This window comes from Pezoporus flaviventris, unplaced genomic scaffold (genome assembly GCF_033815535.1).
Source record: "Pezoporus flaviventris isolate CSIRO_AGI_PZ_B2104156 unplaced genomic scaffold, CSIRO_AGI_Pfla_v1 ptg000016l, whole genome shotgun sequence".
Classification (NCBI taxonomy): domain Eukaryota; kingdom Metazoa; phylum Chordata; class Aves; order Psittaciformes; family Psittacidae; genus Pezoporus; species Pezoporus flaviventris.
Window position 1 is genome coordinate 11,279,007 of NW_026892564.1, and position 25,433 is coordinate 11,304,439.

Consider the following 25,433-nt stretch of genomic DNA (forward strand, 5'->3'; position numbering starts at 1 on the left):
GTGGAGATAGCATTTTACAACAAACCTCTAGGAAATCCTCCATTTTTTCCTCTCTCCCTTCCTTTCTTCTTTCTTTTTTCTTAAACGGTTTCATCCCCTAGCAAACAAAATTGCCAGCAGCTTTCAACTTCGAACAACCCGGTGGCAATTCTTGAGTACTTTGTCAACAGTGTTGATCTGTAAGCCAAAGAAAAAAGACTTCCATTTATAGTTTAGGGGGGAGAGTAGGGGGAAGTTGTTTTCTCTGCAAAACAGGCCTAGGAAATGTAAACTGATGCAACCAAGTCCCTAGAGCCCGCAAGAACCTAAGACTTCTGCTTCTGTTCCAGAACTGGGGATATTTCTTTATCTTGCTGGGTCCTTAATTGATAGGGTACTCCGGTACCTCATTTTTAAGGACCATTACAAGTAATAGGGAGATTATTGATGTTAGCTAGTTATTTTTAAAGCACATTTTAATCAAGTTAAAGTGAAAAAAACATACTCATTTTCTAAATCCAAACAGTTTGCACAGTTGAAAAAAAAAATAAATAAATAAAATGATGAAGAGAAGAAAGAAGCAGACACACATCTACTTTGCACTTCAAACAGCTTGAGAAGTTTCTCCCACACTGCACAGTTTATTTAGTAAGCCAGTACTGGCTGAGGACTGTGATTTTCACATGTGCCATATTTCTTCAGGTAGCCTTCATCCTCCCCCAGAAAAGAGTCCAAATGATAAAATGCATTCTTTCTCCTATAACCCATACCTATCATTGGAATTATTCACATTTCAGTTTCTTCTCTCACTTCCCCAGTTTCTGCCTGAAAACCTTTTCTTTGTATACTTCAAGCCACACAGGAAGCAATCTATTATCTCCACCCACCTTCTTGCCATGTCCTGCTTTGGAAGAGCTAATGTGTGAGGTGACACCCAAACAGTAGCTGCCTGAACTGACAATGAGTGAACTCTCAACAAGTTATTTCCTATGAGGCTTAAGCCTTCTTCCACTGGATCCTGAACCATTCCATACTCATAGCCTGACACTGACTGAAACACATTAATCTCTCTTATTTTATAGAGATACACAAAGGATGTGTGTGACCTATGCAAAAGGCAACACCAACTTTTTAGTGAGAGCAGCTATGATGGTAACAAGTCCCTGAAATGATAACAAGTTTGGGATGAACTGATCTTAATCCTTTCTTTAAGGGAGGACAGATAACCTGACGAATATCTTAAACTGACTTTCCACCCAGAATTAAAAAATGTAATCCCTCGTCCCCTCCAGTAACCATGTAACTCTTGCATCTTACTTTACCCAAACGTTATGGTGAGCAGCACCCTCAGCACAAGCTTCCCCTTTTTTTCACTTGCTAGCCTCTTTTTCCCTTCTGCCCTTCCATCCCTGTCAATCAGTAGTAGCATTATGTGATGAAGCAAAAGGGTTTACATGTCTTACAAAGTCTCAGATATAATCTACTGTAAATGAATGCTTTTATTCATCCAACTCTCTTCTTTTTCACAATACCTGAGAGGTTCTGGCCTCAATGAAAACTGGAAGCACCAGGTTTTACAAATGAATCTGCCTCCCCAGCTACAGTGTGGATTTTTTAAGACTCAGTTCTGGGAAAGAACTGCCTGTAGTAAAGCTTGACATGACCCCTATCAATACATGAAGAAGAAACTGAGAGGATTTGGGAAAGATGTGGAACTGATGGAGTCTAAAAAGGAGAAATAATATAGTACCTAGAGAATACACGCCTAAATCAGTATTCTAGCATCCCACAAAATAGAAACAGCAAGACTGATACAGTTACTGTTACTTCTGGACCTGAGTTGCAACATTAAATTTAAGTGCCAAAAATAGGACGTCTGGATTTTTTGTCTTCAAGGTTCTTAAGTAATTACTGGTCCTAGGAGGAAATAGGTTACCACGTTATTATGCCTAGATTGTCAGACTTTCCCTTGATCAGCAAGAGCCCTTTTTCTCTGACTTCTGCTTCTTCTTTCTGCTCCAGGCCTAAGGTATGGCACTAATTCAAAAGGTTTTACTTCAAAACAATGAACTACCACATAAGGTCTAGGTTCAGTCTTTCCTATTTGCACATTTTCTTTCCTGCCCACTCCTTAGAGACCAATGACTTGAAGTAGTAAAAAGCTATGTGTTCATAGCCACCTCACTCATTCCTTTACCAAGTCTGGATGCATTTACTGTGAAATTAAAACCAAAACTCTATATATAATGTTTTATATGGTATGCTTTAAAATTAATGTTTTAATTTTCTTCCAAAAGCAGTGTAAAATTCAAGGCCACAATGAACTCTGAGTAACTAGATATGAGGAATCCTATTGGTTACTGCAACTAGAATTCAGACTTCACAAGATCCACTTTTGTATAAAAATTATGAATCCACAACATTTTCTGGTAGGAATATGAGAAGCAGAAGACTCTAGGGCTATTTAAGTTGGAGTTTAATGAGTTGCTGATACACCTTCCAAACACAAAAATAGGACAGAGTGCAATGACACAGAAGGTCCCTTTCCAGGCTGCACCCTCAGCTGTGTGATGCATTCTCTCAGTCTGGCCCTAACAAACTCTGCTTTTTCTCCTATTCAGGGTGGTCCCACAGCAAACCAATTTTTACCATTGTTAAGATAAGTCTATTTATTTATCGCAAGTGTACAAGTTATTTTTCTGGGGCTGTAGCCCAACAGCATTTTAGAAGAAATCTCGATTTTGGGAAATTAAAAGACCTAGTGGCACTCAGGGATATATAATTTTCTGTCTGCTCATGCTTGTTTCTTGCTCACTTATTTGAAGGATGACAATACCACATGTGTGCCAAGAAGAGTTAACTGAAGACACTCTTAGCCATTTCAGACACTTGACACCAAAAAGACCATTCTGCATATTTCATTTAACATACAGTACAAAAAGTAACAGCTTTGATTCTCAAGAGTCTGATTCATAAATCAACCAGCATACATAAACCACATGTATGCTGTGGAAGCACACATAGAAAGCAAGACAGAAATATTATTTAAAAATGTTTCCATCACTTGGCATTTCCCACAATTAACATAGAGAAAAAAAAACACTGCAAAATTAAGTTCCTTTCCCTCAAAGCTGAGAGAAAATTGTTGCCTGTTTGGCACACAACAATTTGACAGTGGCACTCACTAAGGAAAAGGTCTGTCCTGCAGGCAGATTTCTATATAAGTACTCCATAGCCCACACAGAAACCCTTAAGCCACTTCTCCAGTCCAGAAGGGAATTCAAACTCGTGGCTACCATCTACAAACTTAAATCTGGAGTCAGATTTGCAGTGAACTGCGATTCAGTGAAGTCTGAAGAGGCTTTTTGCAGGTTCCACATGGTCTCCCTGCATTCCACAATTCTGCCTTCAACAACATTTAGAAGCAAAATCATAGAATCATAGAATCACAGAATAGTTAGGGTTGGGAAGGACCTTAAGATCATCAAGTTCCAACCCCCCTGCCATGGGCAGGGACACCTCACACTAAACCATCTCACCCAAGGCTTCGTCCAGCCTGGTCTTGAACACTGTCAGGGATGGAGCATTCACAGGCTCCCTGGGCAACCTATTCCAGTGCCTCACCACACTAAGAGTAGCCCAACAGGCACCTCAATTTTGAAATGCCCAGCAGCCCACCTAAAGGACAAAGGCACAGTAGACCTACTTCACATGCACAACTTGACCAGTTTAAGAAGCCCACCTACCAGAGCTTCCTACCAGAGGGTGAATCCGCTCTCACAGAAGGACATATGAAGCTATTGCCCAGAGACTCTGCTGTCTTGAGAATCTTATTCCCTGATCTGACACAGAAAGAAACAATCAGTAACTATATATAAACAGCTTCTTTCTAGAAAGAAAGCAGCAAAGGTCAGAAAACATTCTTTGGCCCCAAGCCCAGCATTAAAAGATAGATTAGAGCTTGTGAAGAAATTCTGAATTTATAAAATTACTTGATGGATACAGAGCGTAGCTTTTTCCACAGTTGCAAGAAATTGGCTTGCTGCTTCTGCCAGCTCAAAGCTTTGAATCGATGTCTGTGGAAATCATTTCAGGTTTTTCCCATTGACTCCACTGGGCACGGAATCACACTTCAAACAGCCTGTATAGCTAAAGCTCTAATTATCTTGCTGTACCTGAAGATTATTCCTTGGGCTTTTCTCTGCGATTATTTCCTCCAGATGCTTTCATTCTATCCTAGAAATCATTTAACAAAATAATGTAAATTCTCCACAACACAACAGAAAAGACCATTTGCTTTCTCAGACAGTGAGAAGTCAATGGCAAGCGACTCTCTTTTTACATAATTTACTTGGAATATAATATTTTTCCCGTCAGTGTACAGAGGACTATACCAGCTTTTCAAGGGACTATAGCCTATCCTTCTCAATAACATTTTTCACTGCTAATCTTTTCAATATGAACTTGAAGAAAGATTTCCCAGGAAGAGAGAAAAAACATAAAGGAAGAACATTTTTCAGCTGATTAACAACTTTCTAGCAACAATAACGAACTGACCCTTTACTTCTCCAGCTACCTTAACATTGTCCCAGACACACTGAAAACTAATGACTCCTTTCAGGCTCATTTGCAAAGGGAAACAGAAGTTTCAAATACTTACTCTTTTCCATATAAATGGCAAGTGTGCATAGAAGAACATTTGAAAGCTAATAAAAAGTCCATTTGTTGGCAGAAAGAAAAAGAAATCACAGGAAAAATCTGATTCTTGGAAAAGGGGCTGACAAAGAACAACACAGTGTTTATAAATCTGGTTTAGAGAAATGCTGACTTCAGTCCATGGCTTTTGTATTTTGAATAAGGGATTCTGGAAAATTTTTTATGAGATGTTGGCTCATATTAATATATCAACATGCAACTCATTGGGAAAGGTTAACTACTTGCTGAAAGGGTATTTTTCTTCAGGTATCTTTAAAAAAGTAAATATTTAAATTTACATTAAAAAAAAAATGTCCAGGGAATGTTTCCTACCAGCTCATTTTAACCTGTGTCATTTCAACAAGCTGATTTACAGCAGTACCCAATGAACAGTTTTAACAGCCCATATGTGGGGGAAGCAGGAACAAGCAGTAATGGGCAGAACTGCTTTGTAAGCCAGTTTTCTCCTGAAGCCAATGTACAATATAATCACACCCAAAGAAAATGTCTAAGAGGACCCAACAGGGAAGCTTTCCTGGACTCACAGACTCAAAGAGACCATGGATTGAAAAACATAACTGAAAAGTTCTGAGACTAGAAAGCAAACTGATTTTTTTATTTAACTTGAATCTACATTTAAGTAACCTCAGATTTGGCTTCCTTTGGTAATTTCAAGGAAACCCAAATGGTGATGGCACAGCTTACTGTTATGTTACTCTAGCTACTAATATTTGTATTTCCAGGATGAGAAATTCCTGGTGGAGGGAGCATTGTACAGAGCCATGCTGAGTTGAACTGGTCTCCAAAAGACCCAGAGATTCCTCAGGCAGGTGTTAGCTGAGAAGATGACCCCAACCAGTTGCACCATGCACCAACAAGAATATTACTACTCCTGGATCCCTAACAGTATGACACACCAATTAGCAGATCATCTTTTTATGAACGGCACATGAACCTTTAAAATAATTTAAAGTTTACTTGCCGTGACGTGCAAACCAGGAGTCAGCTAACAATTTGAAAAGAAAAGATTACTTAGGGCTGAAAATCCGTATCAAAAATTCCATTGAACACAGGTGAAAGTAAACTCTGGAGCACCTCCCATTAACTGAAATATTCTACAAAATTCTTCTTCCAAAAACTACTGAAGGAAATTTGAGAAATAGTTCATTCTGCAATCAGGTATCAGAAAAAAGCTGCTTGAAAATCTCTTGGAAATACTGATCATATTTTTACAACAAAAGCATACTAAAGCCGATTACAAACCATTACTACATTTTTTTCCATTCTTATGAATTATAAACTTCAACACATCAAAGCCAAAAAAGGTAAGCACACCAGTTTGCTCAAATTTGAAGTCTCTTGCAAGTAAATAAATGTGTTGCCTCTATTTTAACTTCTTCATTTATATTTTATTACATGAATTTTAAACATTTCTCCTGTAAGCACGCTGATATTGACATCTGTTATCTACCAAACATTCTGTACATTTAATACCACTGCAGGTTGAAATCACCTGTTGGCATCTCCCAGCTATGTATTTACAAGTTCAGGGCAATGAGGTACTTAAACACGTTAGGTTTGAGTAAAAATAATCATGTACTTAAACTCAAAGACATGACTTGTTGAAATAGCCTCTGAACTGGAATCTCCATTGGCAAATTATTCATTTGAATGTTTACAGTTTACAATGCTTTCTTTTCCATTATGTTCTCTCTGAAAAAAACAGCTATTTTCTATGTCCATTGAGGGTATGCCAGTTAACAGGTCTAAAAAAAAAAAAAACCAAAACCCACTGAATACATTTTAAAACTTCGTTTCTTCCAACAATGTCTACTGCTATTTGAAAAACAAAAATTCTTATTTTTAACCATAAGATACAAGACTATATTTCCAGTTGTTACTCAACAGGAATGTTTTTGATGTATTTAGATACCACTCTACACTCTAACGTTACCCATTCCAGAAAATCACTTTAGCAACGCTGTTAATCATTTTATAAATCAAATTTGCAAGCTGTAAAAACTTATAAAACCTACAACCTCATAGTCATCATATTTCATAAAGTCAAATATTTCTGGTTACAAAGATATTCTCCAGCCTTACCCATTGCCATATGAAAATATATATGGGACGTAATTTATTCTGACATTTTTAGTGCAATATAAGATTTTCATTTCATATTCTGTACTATATATATCCAACAGACAACATGCAGCATAAATTCTATGCATCCAACAACACAAGTTCATTGGAAAAAAAGAAAAATACAAGAGTATAAATTATATTCCATGTGATACATACAATTTAGGTTGGGTAACAGTGAGTGATGACAGATTTTACAGCACTTCAATGCTGACTTAATCACTTCACTTATTGTTTTGAAGCGATTTTGCATTAGTGGGGGGTTAGATGTTGAAGATTTTATATACAAACACAAATTACACTACACTAGAATTTCATTAAATATAAGCATCCATATTTATACCTCCCAAAATGTACAACTATTTTAAAGGCATGATGTGGTGAAGGATTTCTTTGGCTTTATTTCATCCTATTGCGAAAGAAGAATTGAATTTGTTGGAAGCAGAACATCACCAACTGAATTAAAAGACCATTTTACCAACAAGACAGCCTCCACACAAATTCTGATTGTGCCTAGCCCAGCTTGATTTATGATAGCTGATGGGATTACAGCCTAGTTGACACAACCCACAATACACAAATGTGCTATTAGTAACCGTGGTACATTAATCAATGGTGACAAGTGTAAAAAAAAAGCTAAAGTACTCTGATCTCAATACGTTATGGTTTTGCTCAGTTTTAGCATACAGTAATGGGAAATTTAAGCACAAAGCCATGTGCACTTATCATACACTATACCTTAATTGTACATTCAGCAATGCAACTGTTCAAAACTCTGTTTTAAAAAGCTGTGTCTACGTAAACACAGAATATGAATGCTCCCCAATCTCATTTTCTAGAATAGTGTAATATTTTTGTTTTAGATGGCAAATAAAAGAAAAATTTAACTAAATTAACTTTTCTTAATTACATCAAAATTTAAAAGAATCATAAACGAAGTGAATAAAGTCTAATCCAATTGAATAAAATCTCTTAACTGAAAACTCTCTAAATCAGATTTATGATAATTCCAAGGCTTAAATGGAACATTAACTTCTTAAGATCAAGCAGACAGAACTCTATCTTCATGCCAGAAATCATCTTTTTAAAGTGTATATTTTTATGCAGTCCCATCTAAAACATAAATCAAGTATGCAGGAAGACAGGCAACCAGCTGGTAGTCCACAGGTAAAGTCAGGCAGTTCATATTGATTCTCAAATCTGCAACTCATCCCAGTTCCTGGCAGCTCTCCAGCCACGTGCTGAATTTCTAGTCTAACTGCACCTGGGATTCCCAATCTCACTGTTCATCACAATGCATAAAAACATGAAGGGAAGATGTCAAGCAAAGATTGCTGTAATAGAAAAGAGCTGCACATTCAGGTTTAAAGATGGAGAGCTGAGTTCAATGTCAAAACAGCTTCAGTGGACGTAAAAATAAAGTTGAGAGCAGACCAGTTAAACAAGGGCTTATTTATATGATGCTGAGTTCTACAACTATACTGCCTTCACAATCATGTTGGCAGGGATGCAGCATTTAACACAGAAACATAGAGGAGGTAGCATTATCCACAAAGTCAACTGTTCCATCTATCTGGCAAGCCAAACACTCAAGATAAAATCCAAAGCAGTCCGTAATCCCAAATCTTGTAAGGTGGAACTTTGGGTGAGATAAATAAAGGAAGAAAAAAAGAAAATCCTTTTTCCTCTCTATTTTAACTGCTAAAGAAAACAAATTTAAAAAATACAAATATTTGTATGCTGCTAAAATCCATCAAAACTTTATTACATTTTAAGTGAGTCTCAGATGACAGTTTTAAACAATCAAGTACAGGATTCAGATTCAGCTTCCAGTTAACAGAGTCTGCAAACCATAGAAAGAAGTATGTTACATTCCTTAGTCCTGGCTGGGAGAACTCCTTGCCTAAATGCATCCTTGAATTTTCTAAGCCAAGTGACCTTGGAGACAGAAAAGCCAACCTACCAGCAGCAAAATTCAGGAGAAACACACATGTATAAATCAGTATTTTTTTCTTTTTTTTTTTTTTTACAATACATCTTTCCTATCTGCTGGTTGGTCATTTGCTCGATTATCCTGCACCTCCTGTTGCTCTTGATCCCTTTGTTTTGGCTTTGTGCCATCAATTCTCCTTGATGCTTTTTATAAATCCTTTCTTTCAGTATAATACACCAGAGAAAAGTATCATGTACAAATGAGAAAACAGCTTGATTACCATCCTGAAATGGCACACTCAGGAAGACCAGAAAAGGATGACAGAGGCAATTAGTCCTATAATTATGACACTGATCAACAAGTCTGTTTAGTCAATCCTCCCCAGGAGAGCAAAGAGAAGAAAATATAAAGATTTAATTTTGAAGTAAAATTCAATGATCGGCATAAAGAAAAATGTAAGCTGAAGTTCTAATATTTCTTTATTATAAAACCTAATGCATGCATCTGCCTTTTGATATTCACTACCTCTGCTAGGGACAGAAGGAAAGAATCTTTACAGGTGCAACTCTGCAATATAGATAATATCAAAACCACAACCAATTCACACTGAAAGAAATGCAGCACATTGTTCATCTGAGATTGTATCCCCTGTAAACAGCTCAGTGAAAGGATGATGAAGACGCCCTTTCTTTATTGGGGTACTCCACACACACCTCTAGAAAGGCATCAGTCATGGGACAAGAAGGAAATTAATCCCACAACGCATCATCTCCATCAGAGCAGGAGACAAGGAGCCACTGACAAAAACTTAGAAACTTGCTTATGGAGGGAACACCACCACATTAAAACTCACCACCTTTTTCTGGCACATACTTTTCACTAGCATGCTCAGTTTAAGCTAGATGGTAAAGTATTAGGGCAGAGAAAAGACATCTTACTGAAAAGACCTGCCCACATGTGCATGTCTATCTATTTCCAATGTTATAAAGGCCTACATCAGAGATGAGGTTTTAGCAATTTGAAGACAAGATGACGATAGATGAAGACATAAAAAAAGCTTTTTAATATACCCATGTGAGCAGTTCTGTATTTAATACCATGAACCAATGCCAGTATTATCATGAATTTCCCATCTTCATGCAAAGGAAGAGTAACACTGTACCACCTGGACTTCTTCATAACCCTTAGGTCAAAAAGCCTGGACCTTAGATGTGCAGTGAAGGCAAATTCCTAGCTAGGAGTATTAAAATATGTTTCAGTGAAGCTCACCAGTCTTACAGATCAAAGAATATGCTGTTACAATATTGGTTCTGCATGGAGTTACCTTCCAAAATATAAAATAGCTATCTTCTCAAGTCAGAAGTTTCGCTATAAAGACATTTCTATTTTCTCTAGTCCTATTACCACTCTATAAGAGTTCTCTTCCTAAATATGAATATTGAAGTGAAACAATTTTACAGCTTCTGTGTCTGTCAACTTTTACTTATAGGCAACTTGAGTAATGGAAACGAGCCGCTGGTGGTAGAGTATGAGAGTTCTTTCAAAGTGAGTTCACCCTGCCACCTTTGTTTTGCTAACAGACAGCAACCAGGGGCTTTCTGATGCCAAGATCCCTGATTCTGATAACACAGATACAACGCACATTAGACTCTTTACATATGAATCTTCAGAGTTACTTTGGAATTAGACTTAACTTTGTTGTAACTAGACTCATAGACTCACAGAATGGTTTGGGTTGGAAGCAACCTTAAAAATCATCTAGTTCCAAGCCCCCTTCCACACCTTCCACTAGACTGGGTTGCTCAAAGCCCCATCCAACCTGGCCTTATCTTGTCAGGGTTATAGCTTCATGAATACTCGCAACAGAGAGCTGTCTTAAGAAGATCTGGATTTCACCCATAGCCCAGCCACCAGACCCTATCTCCACATTACAGTTCACTGCTTTTCAGCAGTGCAGCTAAACTTTGGGACCACACCGAAAAACAGATCTCTGGAAAGAGGTGGTTAAAAACAACCTCCCAAAAATCAAAAGGAAGGAGATGATTCTATGACTTTACACCACGTAAATTAATGTCTTATGAAACCACATGTAGGACAGAATCTGCTTGCCTCATCTTTCTTTGGTCTGATGAGAGAGTACTGCAGTGAGGATCTGCAAGTGGAGGGTGCAGCTAGAAAAAGGTCATGAGACTTGTGAAATAAGGGATGTCTAGCTCATAAGAAGTAAACAAGACCCACCTTCCCTATGAGACCCTCAAATAAGGGTCTGAAAGCAGGCAACTGCCCCAGTTCTCTAACTATGCACAGATCCAAACTCATCTCATGCTTGGAAGAGAGACTCCTTGCTCCCAGACTCAGTATCCTGTGCTGCAACCACTTCTCGGTTCCATGATCAGACTTGGCCCTATTACACAGGACAGTAGAAAGGTGGGAACGATGGCCTGTGAGAGACTCCATAAAAGTCTGTGGCACCTGCTGACTGGAATTTTATCTACAGATAACTATTTTTACAACCTTAACTAATAAGCTCAGAGTTGTATGCACATAAAATACAGCCAGGATAATACATACACATGTTTGCATGTGTCCGTGCGCATGTACATATAGTTGGAAAGATAGATTTATGTCAAATGAGCATTCACAGACAAAGATATGTGAAGTTTTGAAAGGCTAGAACAATATGTAGGAAGATTTGTCTTTATTGTTTAAAATTGCTTTATATTCACCTGCACTATTTTAGTTTTCCACTTCAGTATTGCAACATTAAATTATCCCTCAGCTCAGTCCTTAGATTTGACCATTTTATACTCCATATCCACAAATATCAGAGTTGCCACAGCAGTGGCATTTTGATTACAAAGAGCAAGCTTTTTTGTTTGAAGAAGAAATAGTCTGCTAAAGATAAAATACAGTGAATTCTTCTGGGGCTGGACTTTCATCCAGCTGTCCCCAAATGCAATATAAGCATTACAGAAAGCTGTCTGTTCATTGTTACTCTGAATGACTTCTAGTGGTTCTTGAATACCCTTTGGTGTCATCTGACAACATTCTTATCTTTGAAAGGTTTTATTAAGAGCTACATTATATCGTTCCGTTATCAATCACAGCTTGTACAATTCAGATCCTTTTAATCACTTGGAAACTGTTTCAAATGGTTTCTACAGAAATACCTGGAGAGATGGCATGCCGCATAGAACCGCATTTCTAATGCATCTGTTTGCTACTGAATAACAGCCATGCTTCGTCATAAATTCAATTGTCTACCATTATCTTAGGACAGAACCAAAACTTAAAACATTTCAAGAACACAGAGAAAGGATGCCTAGGAAATCATATTACATTAGTGGCAAAAAGACATATAATGCATTTTTCTACATATCTAAGCTACGGCTGACAGTCCTGTGAAATTTTATGTATTTCCACACATGAGAATTAGCACCCTAAGAAGAACAACTGTCAGACCAATTTTGAAGCAGGAAATATTGAAGCCACTTGTATGTCCCTCACATGAAATTGAATCAATACTTAATTATGAAAGAATGCAAGCTCCAACTGACTTCTGTTCCAATATATATTCAAATTTTTTCTGACAAGTGAGCATTTTATATAGGTCTGATCAGCAAAACATCTACCTGTCTTCACCTCTCAGCATTCTTTTCTCTAAATAGGAGAGTAGAACTGTGGTGCTTCTCCATTTGCAAAACACATTATGTGTAAACAGCCAGTAGTGATTATAAAATGTTTAGGTATTATAACAACTGTCTTATATGGAAATGTCTCATATAATTTCATTTTAGGAATTCAGCCACTGTTTTGTTCTGTTACTCTTTTAGGGTCGCATCATAAACGTAGCCATGTGTAGTTAAAGTTCTGTCAAAATACCTGGGCTTTTACACCATAACTTTAAAAGGAAATCTATCTGTAGTTAATGTCCTAGTGTTGGTAACAGACCAAACTCCCTCCCAAATAAAATACATATGGAACAATCTTGCCATGATCAGCTTCAGTGACAGGTCCCCTATCACTGCAAAACTGAGGGATGTTACAAAGCCACAAACTCGGGAGCTATTGTAAACCAATTTCTGAAGGTTTATCTAAGCCACCCAAGACAGCAACACCTGCAGAAACTTAGGACAAGGGTCTCCAGAATACATTTCTAAGTTCTTTTCATCCTTGTGCATTGTTCCCTTTGCCTCTCCTTCCCACCCACCCTCTGATTAAAGCGCTCAGTAATGGACAGCAGCAGAACTACACTCAGCCATGCCAAAGCTGAACATGCCAAAGCTGAGCATGCAAGGAGACAAAGTGACTTGACTTCTCTAGGCTAAAATAGTGCCTGGGTTTAATTTCAGTGAGGAGTAGCATATGACAAGGAACATATTTTTGAGTTGAACAGTGGGAGTTGGTTTACCTTAATACACTTTCGGAAGTGTGCTATCACTATGACAAATATATATCTTCATGAGGACAGCTATGTTAGAAGTGTTACCGATAAGAATCAGAAAGAGCGAAGGAAAAAGCAGTCTTCACAGAACTGATCCTGAATCTGGAAATGCTACATTCAAAATACACAAGCAGATGGCATTTAAATAAATTAGAAGCAAAGAAAAGGAGAATTCATACACAGCAAGGGAGAACACGGAAAGCAAATTTAGCACTATCTAACAGAATTCTCCACAGCATTTTTATTGATTCTTTTAATGGCCCTATACTACTTTAAGAAGACTGACAGTATTGGGGAGGGGTGGGGAAGCATGAAGAGTGACAAGTCACTTCTTTTAATGAAAGTTGTTCAGCTATCTTAGTATTTTCATCTTTATACTGAAAATCGTTGTTTTCCTTAATGCAAGAACGAAGTTGCTTCAGGCATGGTGCTGCAAACATAGCATAATTCATTGTGTTAGGATATCTTTTCAACTAAAATATCCTTAGCAAAAGCAATAAAGGGTGAATACATACATCCCTTTGAATTTCAGGAGCTTACAGAAACTAGCTAGTACAGGTAGAAGGTTTAAAACTAAGCCAGAAGAATCAAGGCAGCAGCGATGGGTTCATTCAGCTCTGTAGTTTTATATTTCTTCACATATTTTGTATGAACAGAAATCCCTGGCCTATTTAAGTCCCACTTTAATGTGCTATAATCTTTTTCAAGACACTGTCATAATCTCTTGAAAGATACTCCTCATGTTCTTTGATGATATATGAAAACGTATCTTCTTTACTTCCGTATCTATGGGGTTTTTTTACAGTACAGAAGTAAGATGGGAAAACCCATTTTATATAGCTAAATACAGACTTTTAACTATTTCTAATATTTAGGACATTATCAGTAATTGGTTATTAAATATCAGTAAGTGGTTACTTTTTTGTAACTCTCACTGCATCAGTAATGCACAAGTATTATATTTTGGATTTTTTACGAAATAAGAAGATTAATTGTACAGATATTTATTGAAGGAATGGAGGAGGAAGGAGAGGATGTACTTCCCTTATCTTCTTCTTTCTGGGACAAAATATCCACAGTAAAGAAGACTGTTCTTGGTAGGAACAACTACAGAGTTGCCCTGACCTTGGTGTTAAAGTAAGCATGAATAAGGTCAACATTTATATATGTCTGTGTGTGTATTTCAGGATAAATGTCAGAAAATAAAAGCAAATGCAAGTCAGTTTAAGTGAGTCAGTGGATAAAATGCTTTCTCATCAGTTTTGCCTAGCAAAACTTCTCTTTCTCAAAGTTATGTATTTGGTGCCCTCAAATCAGCATCCAATAGAAAACAAACTTTGTCACAATACCATCTGGAGAGCATAACAAACTACCCCGAAGAAGCACAATCTTTCTAAAGCTGAAAACATGGAAAGTTAACAGGAACACTTCTCCAGTGATGAGGGGGGTCGGGGGGGGCAGGGAGGGAGGAGAGGGAGGGGGAAACAAAACCTTGCTTTCCATTCTCATTTCAGTTTAGCAATGATACCAATATGAAAAACAATTAAAATCATACATTCTTAAAAGTTCAAATAAGCATTAAAATGATAGCAGTGTCTCGGTCTTATCTTTTAGTCTTTCTGCATGGAAGTTGTCATTCCAGCCATTCAGAGGAAGTCACAGAAGTTACAGATTAGCTTTGAAAGTAAAGCCAAGTATAAAAAAATAAAAAGCCTGAGTGAATTATTCTGGTATTTGATGTGGACAGTACTCCAATCTGCCACTTCTTTCCCCTCCTCCCCCATCAGCCCAATACCTTGATATTACCAAGCTTCACTCTTCAAACAGGAAAGCCTCTGCTTTACATGTAAGACAGAAAAATCAGAAGTCACCACAGTATCCTTGTGTTTTTCCCACACCTTAAACTGTAGGGTTAAATGGAAACAGGAACTTTAGTGAACTGAATTTAAATTATCTTTATTTAAAATTTGTTATATGATTATGAATATGAACCAGACATAACCAAAATTACAGAAAGCCAAGTAAGTCCTTAGTAAACTTCCATGTTTACTCAAATGGCATTATTATGAGCATGTTACTGTTATTCTGTTAGCTGTGTCTGTGAATATGCAGTCATCTTGAAGGTGCTGTTTACACATTACTCGCTGTAGAAGACTGCATAGGTGGTCTGTATGTTTTGGTAGGTCAACAACAGTCATTTCCCTTTTCCATCAAAAGACAATATACTAGATCAGATTGTATAACACTTCTGTACTCTTTCAGATGTAAATAGTATCAGGTTTTTACCTCATTTTTGAGATAAGAGGCCATTACTTCCGTTTTGGCACTCTAGTTAATTGCTATAGACCAATCACATTACCTACTTTAATTCAAACTAAACACTATAGATACAGGTTTTAAAATGAAATATTTTCTAGTTTAGCACATCCTTCCAGAAGCCAATGTTCCTACACACTGTCCAAGGATTCACACACACCCCTCTTCATGAACACCATCTAAATCTGTCACAGTATCCTCAGTGATATAATTTCTCTTCCTTCCAAACCTTCCTATATTTATTTTTCCGCCATGCAGCTCTGATGTACATATGCTAACCTTCATAGTGCCATACCATGCACAGAAAGTAATTCTCCCAGTATTCTAATGACAATGCCCCTATCCCTCAATAAAAAACACAGTTCCCAAAGGGGGCAAGGCCAAAGCTTTTTCTCTACATATGCTTCTTCAAGACAAAGCTACATTTGCTGGTGTAAAAAGTTTCAGCTGCTGGTCAAAGTCTCTGATAAACCCTCTCAAATGGCATATCTAACAGGTTATTAAACATCTTCAGTAGACTCTCTTAAAAAATATAATTCAAAAACCAGACATGGTCAAGACGACTCTGGCTCCAACAATACTATTTTGCAGCAGAAATCAGTACTACCCTTCAAATATCTGATATTCATAAGTGAACATTTCTGGTCAGGAACAGTATGCTTATGCTAACACAAAGACTAGCAACCCTGGAGAAGACAATCAAGGATGAGAGCTCTGCTCAGGCTGAGTGAAAGGAGCTATAATGAAAACTGCTTTAGCCACGGCTATATAAAAACTATTTTGGATTCATACACTTTTAGGTATTTAACCATCTTGTACCAGGTGAAAGTTCATACAGTCTCCTAGCGATTTCCATAATTTCTGTGGAGTTTCTGTGCCTGGCAAAGATCTTACCCAATTTTATAAATCCTATAGAAAGATTCACCTCATCTTTTAGCCATCTAAATATCAGAGATTAAATTTAAACTAGCCAGATGAGTTTCCTCTCTCTCTAGTCAGCAGAGACACCTCTACTGATACCTCTGCCAAGAATTATTTCTCCTAACTTGTGATAAAATACATCAATTTCTAAAGAATGTATCTCACAAGGTAAATAACTTTGAGTAGACATATTGCTAAAAAACAGTGCACCCCCTTCTACATTGGTACTATCTGCTCAAATGAAAAGCAGTTTAGAAAAAATTCCATTTACATTATTCATTTAAAAGCCAAGATGATTTAGCTTAATAGCCATTAGGATGATGTCGGATTTGGTCAACTTCCTTCTCCTTTGGGCTGACTGAACTGCTACTCGCAATAATGCTACTATCTGAAGACTTGCATTATTTGGGAGATTTGGATTCTATTCATGTTACAATCAGAAGTGGAGGGAAATCACTACATAACGAAAAGAAATCGCTTCACCCAGAAGAGGATAATTTCCACCAGGGCCTATTCATCTTTATTCTGCATAAAGACGCTTTATTCCTGTATGAAACATCTCCTGTCTCCTGCAAACAATATTATACTTGTGGCACCAAGTCAACAGAGGGAGATCAGGTTTGCCTTAAAAAACTTCCAAAACCAATTACAATACTCATAATGAGTTGTGCAATATTAATGACTGGAATTAACTAGCTTACCATTTAAAACAGTTTAGAGCAACACAGAAAGAGCAATTCCTAGGAAAACATTCTTTTTTCATAGAATCATAAATACTTCAGGTTGGAAAGGACCTTAAGATCATCAAGTTCCAACCCCCCTGCCATGGGCAAGGACACCTCATACTAAACCATGTCACCCAAGGCTCTGTCCAACCTGGCCTTGAACACTGCCAGGGGTGGAGCATTCACAACCTCCCTGGGCAACCCATTCCAGTGCCTCACCACCCTCACAGTAAAGAACCTCAATGTGACATCGGGCTCAGCAGCAGGTCTGGTTCTCAGGGTCCCTGGCCAGCTGTGTCAGGGGCCTGAACCAAAACCCCCTTCTGGACTACACCAGTGGGTTTCTTTCCCGTGGCAACCAGGGCAGTTAGGGAGAACAGGCTGTTCTGTGCTCAGGTTTCACCAAGACACAAGTTTGATGTGTGGCTGGAGCAATCAGGCTCAGAAGCTTGGAAGAACTCCAGGTTCTTCAGATTGTTCAAGGCAGCACAGCCTTCCTGACAGCCCAGATGTAGCACATACAGGATGAAATATGCATTTCTGTTGTGTTTATAAAGTTGAGAACCTTTAAACCTTGTTTACAAAACCAACAAAGACTGGTTGCTCTCTATCAGCCTTCTGCCTCTGGGTAGCCTTAACTAGCAGTTAATTTGCGCACTGGGCTCACTCAAATGTCCTATGAACTTAAAACAGAGCACCATTGTCAGCATTTAAGGCTACGCTCCAACCATGCATTCTATGGTCCTGCACCTGGGCTGGGGCAATCCCAAGCACAAATGCAGGCTGGCCAGAGACTGGATTAAGAGCAGCCATGAGGAAAAGGTCTTGGGGGTGCTGGTTAACAAGAATCACAGAATCATAGAATGGTTATGGTTAGAAATTACATTAAGATCACAGAATCATAGAATACTGAGGGTTGGAAAGGACCTTACAAATATCTAGCTACAACTCTGCTGCCATGGGCAGGGACACCACACACTAGACCATATCGTAGAATAGTTAGGGTTGGAAAGGACCTTAAGATCATCAAGTTCCAGCTCCCCTGCCATGGGCAGGGACATCTCACACTAAACCATGTCACCCAAGGTTCTGCCCAACCTGGCCTTGAACACTGCCAGGGATGGAGCATTCACAACCTCCCATTCCAGTGCCTCACCACCCTAACAGGAAAGAATTTCCTCCTTATATCCAATCTAAACTTCCCCTGTTTAAGTTTAAACCCATTACCCCTTGTCCTATCACTACAGTCCCTAATGAAGAGTCCCTCCCCAGCATCCCTATAGGTCCCCTTCAGATACTGGAAGGCTGCTATGAGGTCTCGATGCAGCCTCCTCTACTCCAGGCTGAACAGCCCCAACTTTCTCAGCCTATCTTCATACGGGAGGTGCTCCAGTCTCCTGATCATCCTCGTGGTCCTCCTCTGGACTTGTTTTAACAGTTCCATGTCCTTTTTATGTTGAGGACACCAGAACTGCACACAATACTCCAGGTGAGGTCTCAGGAGAGCAGTGTAGAAGGGCAGGATCACCTCCTTCAACCTGCTGGTCACGGCTCCTTTTGATGCAGCCCAGGATACGGTTGGCTTTCCGGGCTGCAAGCGCACACTGAAGCCGGCTCATGTTCTTTTTCTCACCCACCAGCACCCCCAAGTCCTTCTCTGCAGGGCTGCTCTGAATCTCTTCTCTGCCCAACCTGTAGCTGTGCCTGGGATTGCTCCGACCCAGGTGTAGGACCTTGCACTTGGCATAGTTAAACTTCATGAAGTTGGCATCAGCCCACCTCACAAGTGTGTCAAGGTCCCTCTGGATGGCATTCCTTCCCTCCAGCGCATCAACCGAACCACACAGCTTGGTGTCATCGGCAAACTTGCTGAGGGCGCACTCAATCCCACTGTCTGTGTCAGCGACAAAGATGTTGAACAAGACCGGTCCCAACACCGATCCTTGTGGGACACCTCTTGCTACTGGTCTCCAGCTGGACATTGAGCCATTGACCACAACTCTTTGCATGCAGCCAGCCAGCCAGTTCTTTATCCACTGGGTGGTCCATCCATCAAATTGATGTCTCTCCAATTTAGAGACAAGGATGTCATGTGGGACAGTGTCGAACACTTTGCACAAGTCCAGGTAGATGATGTCAGCTGCTCTGCTCCTGTCCATCAGTTCTGTAGCCCCATCATAGAAGGCCACCAAATTGGTGTTCTTCTTAACATCATAGTGTGGACTGATTTCCTATGCAGTTTGTTTCAGTTTAGTAACTCACAGTTCCTTTTCATATTTCAAAGCATTGTTCTAAGAAAAAAACACTGCTTTTTCCTATGGCTGGAGCTGGAATTTTTCCCCCTGGAGCCCTGACCAGTTGCTGTTTTGAAATACCCACAGCTCAGAAGTTTAAAAAGGGAAAAAAGAAACCAAAAAAAAAAAAACCCAAAACCAAAAAAAAAAAACAACAACAAAAAAAACAGTCTCAAAACAAAGGCTTCAAAGGTCAGGGTAAAAGTGACATAGTTCATTCCGTGCAGGAATGCTCTGTATCAACAAATAGTCCCCTGTGCAGAGGCATTATGCTTGTTTCAAGTAGCTGGCCAAAGAAAACAGTAGGTTTCTGTTCTGATGCGTAAACATGGGTGACAGCCTCAGTTGAGATGCTCAGAATTGTTAAAAACATGTGGAACTGTCACGTATGGACCAGCCTTAGCCCAACAGGATCTCATCCAGAGGCCAGCAGGAGCAGCAGCTAAGGCTTTTCATGATACACAACGGCATTTAAACAGTACCAGTTAATTGTGTTTAGGAGCATGAATCAAGTCCTTAGCGCCTCCTCTCCCACTCTTCCTCGTTCCAGAAGTCATATATCCCAGTCCCAGAGCATCTCCCTTCCTACACTCCTTTTTCTCGATTCAGAAGACCATACAACTAAAAACTCCTTCAGACTTTACAGAGTTGAATGTTCCTTCTCTTCTGCAGGGTTGTAATGGATTCTCTCTCAGTGGAAGAGACTGGACATCTTTCAGAAAGACCGTGTACACTTCAGACAGATGCTACAGCTATGTAGTGTTCATCAGAACACTACAAAATTCTGCAAGCCTTTCCATTCTGGAGGTCAGATGAGGTTGGCATTTCTGAAATTTTCAGGTTGGGGACCTCTTAATCAAGAGGCAACCAAGCTGACAGCCATTTTCAACTACTGTAATAACAAGACCAGAAAAGTAGTAATTATTGAAGGAAGAGGTCACCTTGGTAGGGAGAAAGACAAAGTATGAGGGCAGGAATTGTGAAACTTACAGCAGAAGTAAAGCAAAGAATGCAGCCAACAACATGGAGGTTCATCCTAGAAGGAGAAGCAGAGACAGGAGGAAGGACATTGAAGGAGAAGCAATAAAGCAGTAGCAGTAAAAAGAATGCTGATGAAGATGATGGAGGATCAAGCAGGGCAGAAGTCACTATTGCAATGAACAGGTTAAGAACACGTCAAAGAGTCAAGCTAATAGTAAAGCAATTAAATCAAAATTAACAGTTCACCACTAGTACTCACAGCAAATCACATGACCAGCCTTACAACAGCATCCAAACATTTTTATTCTGGGCCTTCAATGGCTCACACAGCAACAGGCAGCAGCAGCATCTCTCACCAAAATATTCACTGTCAACAGTCAGGGAACAGAGCAGAGGTACACCAGTTTCCTTTGAAAATCACAGCAGTTCCCTGTTGAACTTTTACTTTAAATGGCTGATCCATTTTTCACATTACAAGAGAGTTTAAATTCTTCAGTGACTTTAAAGCCTGAAACCCGTTCTCCAGAAATACTCAAAGAGCAAATGTTAATGGTCCAACCTTGTCTTCTTTTGTGCAGCATGTTCACTAAATCCCTTCAAAAATCATCTTCTGAGCCTTTGCATTCATAACTTTAAAGTGGTTTTGCTGCATAATGAAAACTGGACCATACAATTTTTGCATGAACCAGGTAATTAGTACCCTGAACATACCTGGAATAAAAAAAAAGCCCTACATAAAATATATCAGATGTAACTCCATCAAGATATATTTAACACCATAGTGCTCACACAAATTGCAGTATTTATAAATTAAATATTGACTCATATCCACTGACCTCAAGACAAAACAAGAAGCAGATTTACTTTCACCCAGCCTTTCTGCAACATACACTATGTCCCAAAGTGGATTCTCCAGCTCTTCATATTTCCACCTTTCAGGACACTTTCAGTGGGGAATTGAAAGCCTTCCAAGAAGCCCAAATTCTTTCCAAGCTTATTCACAGCTTTTCATCACTAAACATCTCCTTCCCAGGTCTGCATATGGTTAAAGTTTAATGGCACAGATGACAAATTAATCTCAGGGGTTAATAAAACATTTTTTTTCTCTTACCTGTGCAGCTCCAGTGGAAGACTGCCCATATAAGACTCAAACTATCTCAAGGAAGATCTCTCCACTGAGGAATAAGGAACCTAAGGCAATCAGCACTAATTTAGATATGCCAGTTAAGTGCAAAAGTTGAATGAATCCAAGTGAAGTGCCTTTGAGTTAGGCACTGTGTGTCTAACCCTTGAGACAACCAAGTTCATTTACACAATCCACAGTGGTTATGCTGATTATGTGGATGTGTATATACAGTACTCAGTATAAAACAAATTTAGTTGTAAAAACAGTTTTACAAGAAGCAATAAACACATCCTGCTAACGCCGTGATACTGCAATGCTGTTAAGGGGAAGAAACAAGGCCCAAAATTCTTCACACAAGTGGCTTATTTATGCATCACACATGAAGTTTTGTCAGTCTTTCATAACTGGAGCCCTATAAAGTTTCTTATTCCAGTAGCTGAAGTAGTCTGGAAATGAGGCTTTGTGGCGCTTTAGTAGAAACACTTGAGAAACTGGAAGATTGTGAACATATGGATAACCCTGCCAGCTCAGACAAAAAGACTGCCTAGCTCAGTATTAAGCTATCCAACAACAGCCACAGGCAGATGTTCAGGAAAGAGGAAGACCAGGGAAGTATGACTAGCACTCTTGAGTAATTCCCAGCTTCTGTTTTCACACCATACCATTTCTTTCCACAGAGCCTTTCTCCACGTACTTGTCCACGCCTCTCTTTGGACCTCTAGAATCTTTTTGCATCTACAACCTCTTTTAACACAGAACTTCACAAATCACCACCTGCTGCAGTAACTGATCTTTTTCTTTTCTCTGTACCTGTCTCCTGCTAACCTCACTGGGCTGACTTGGAGTCTTGGTTGTAAAACGCAGTCAGATCCTCCACCCCAAATTATTCACAACTTCAGAGTCACAACTGTCCATGTGTAGAGAGTACCTCCTTAGCTAATCATTCCCTAAAGGGAGATTATTTCAGATCCTCATAAAAAAAAGCTCAATGCATACAAAGGATTCTTTTGTGTGTGCTGCAAAATGGATTAAAAATAAACATGTGATACAAATACAGAAATATATTTTATATTCAACAGCCAAAGAAACACAATTAAAAAACCTACTGCGTATCTTTTTAGAATTAAATAAATCCCAATGCTTTATCCAAGCCTCATTTTAACTAGTGTTTATAATGATATAGTCTTGGAAAGAATCGGGGGGGGGGGGGGGGGGGGGGGGGTGTTAAGACCCTATTTTTCAGAAATGAAATTCATACAAAAATTATTACTTTAAAAACCTACACAGGCATGTTCTAATTCAGAGTACAATTAGGAAAAAAACCTCTCTACAAGCTTAGTAGAACTTTTAACTGTGGAAACCGGTTATTCAAATGAGAAAAATCCCCAATTCCCATTCATTATCAGAATTCACATCAACTGGCAAACAAATCTCCTGTTCCAGTGCATTCAGAAGTCAGTACAGGCCATATAAGACCTACAAAATTTTAGTCATGGGGTGACAAAAAAGTTCCTCCAACTCGTCCATGGCTCCCAATAGTAACAAAGGATGCCAAGAAGTCAGAGAAGCCCACAGCTGGCAGCAGCAACCATAGACGTCTGACTGCATGGAAGTACAGTAAAAAAGCCTAGGGAAAGCCTAGTAGTCAAGAGCATCAAGAGAAAGTGGTTCCTACAGAGAACAGTAGATGAGTCATTACAAACTTAGATGAAGAGCACCAGTTTCAAATTCCAAGGATCTTTGGAAAGGGACCTCAATGACATAAGAAGTGAACAAATGAGCACAGGTCCCTCTGATATAGCAATACATCCAAAAAGCCTAACTGTCCTCAGATATTCCTACCATATAGAGTTCAAATGGAAGACCACACATGATGGAAGTGCTTCATCAAAGGTTGCAGGTCCCTACACACACCCCAGAATACAGCACTGACACTAACAACATATTGCTCAGGTAGCTGATAGTAACTGTGTAGCACCTGCATAGTAAACTGATCAGTAATTCAATAACAGAATTACTTTGGAAAATATAAATTGTGTTTTCAATCAAATTACATTTGTTTAAGTTCACTCTTATTAGAGCTGGACAATACATGAAACAAGACTTTCCATTTTTTAAAACATTTTTTGAAATGGAACATTTTCTACAATCTGAAGCTGCCATTAAAAAGCTTTTTAAACTGCATTCTTCAGTTACTTCACATTTCATTTATAAATCAAATGAAAAATTCCTAAAATGTCCCACAGAATCATTCTGACTTTTCTTAAAACCTAAATGAAGTATGCAATCCTTTGCAGCAGTGACAGCAGCGTATCAAGTGACAGTCACAAGCCTTCAGAGAGCACAGTTGCGTTCTCAGTATCAACACATCCTCCCGATACACATGCCTTCCCCTGCTGTAGCTAATGCTGTTTTGTCTCCTCCTTTAGAAAAGTCTTCAATACTAGTGCAAAATCACTGTCATAAAAAGACTGCAGTGTTTTCATTTTTAGTCCTTTTATTCACCCATAAGACTATGGTCCCTAACCTTCCATTTTCCAGCAAAAAAAAAAGTAATAATACAGAACTCCTTCGGGTTACACACACTAGAACACACTTAAATGTAGCAATCTTAATGTCTGCCTGAGCTGGGAACAAATACACTTAAGTTCATATGCAATATTTTCAAAAATCTTTACATCACTGAGAGCTTTGAATTTTTCCTTGTTATACTTACATCAAATGAATTTAACCTTTCCATCGTATATACAAAACCTCACAAACTGTTTTCTACAGTATCACTACAGAATAGCTAAAGTTTTACAGCAGTATTTCATTTTAGCTCAACAACTGTGCTACAAATACTTGATGAAAATACACGATTTTACTTGAGACTATTCCACTTGTTCTGTTACAAGGAGATCTAAACTGGAACATACTAATTTCCAATATTTTTAAAAGATATAATGATAACACAATTTGCAATTGTGAAAGATAATTCTGAAGCAGATAAAGTCCCTACTGCCTGCTGCTACCTGGCATCCTCAGTAAACTACCTGAGGATGATGCTCATCCTTCATATTCAACAGAAAGGTTTTGATTATTTTTTTTCTTCTAAATTTTTGGCATCTTTAAGTCTCTAACTTCCTTTATGAAATCATCATTACATAGCTGAAGCCAGTCATGGAAGGATACATAGAAAGCCTGATGCACATGCCATGTTTAACCCACCTGCATATTTCCCTAGCAGAACACTGCCTGTAAACCATCATTCAAAGACAACAAGAAACAAATGCCACAACATACTTATAAAAAATTCATGCGACACCCTGATCTAGCAGTATCAATTACGGTGTCTATCTCCTACACTGTTAGTTGTAAGACTAATAAAGCTACTCGGCAGGCAAGGGATTTAATGAAATAGACCCCGAGTTCCTGGGAGGATCACCTGTGGTTCCAACTCTAGCACTTCTGATCAAATACAAGCTCTCTTCCTGCTGCTGAGCAATAGGATTTTCTGGATCTTGATCAAACATGTTCCAAAGGAGGGAGGGTGTAATAATACAGTATAAAGTATTCAAGCGTGTAGGAGAGCAATCGATTGTGGTGACAGAGAAGATGAGAAGAAACTATTTAAAAAATAATAGAAATTGACAGCTTTTACATTCTGGTCACTTGAGCAGCAAAACAAGTTCACAGCGATTTTTTTCAATAAGCAACGATAGAAGTCAGCATATGCATTAATCAGAATTAAAAGACCCCATAAGCCAGCATAAAACAAAAAATACAGCCTTGCACTGTTACAGGTTTCCAGTTTCCACAAATATTTTCAATTCTGCTCCATATCAAAGGCTGAGACACCAAGATACAAATACTAAAGAACAAACGTTCCCTAATA

At 38.7% G+C, this 25,433-nt stretch overlaps 1 protein-coding gene across 2 annotated transcripts in view; it reads right to left on the reverse strand.

The window, feature by feature from the left end:
- TRHDE (thyrotropin releasing hormone degrading enzyme) overlaps positions 1–25,433 on the reverse strand; it is a 685,146-nt gene that overhangs the window by 621,207 nt on the left and 38,506 nt on the right. The gene's annotated exons all lie outside the window — the stretch shown is intronic.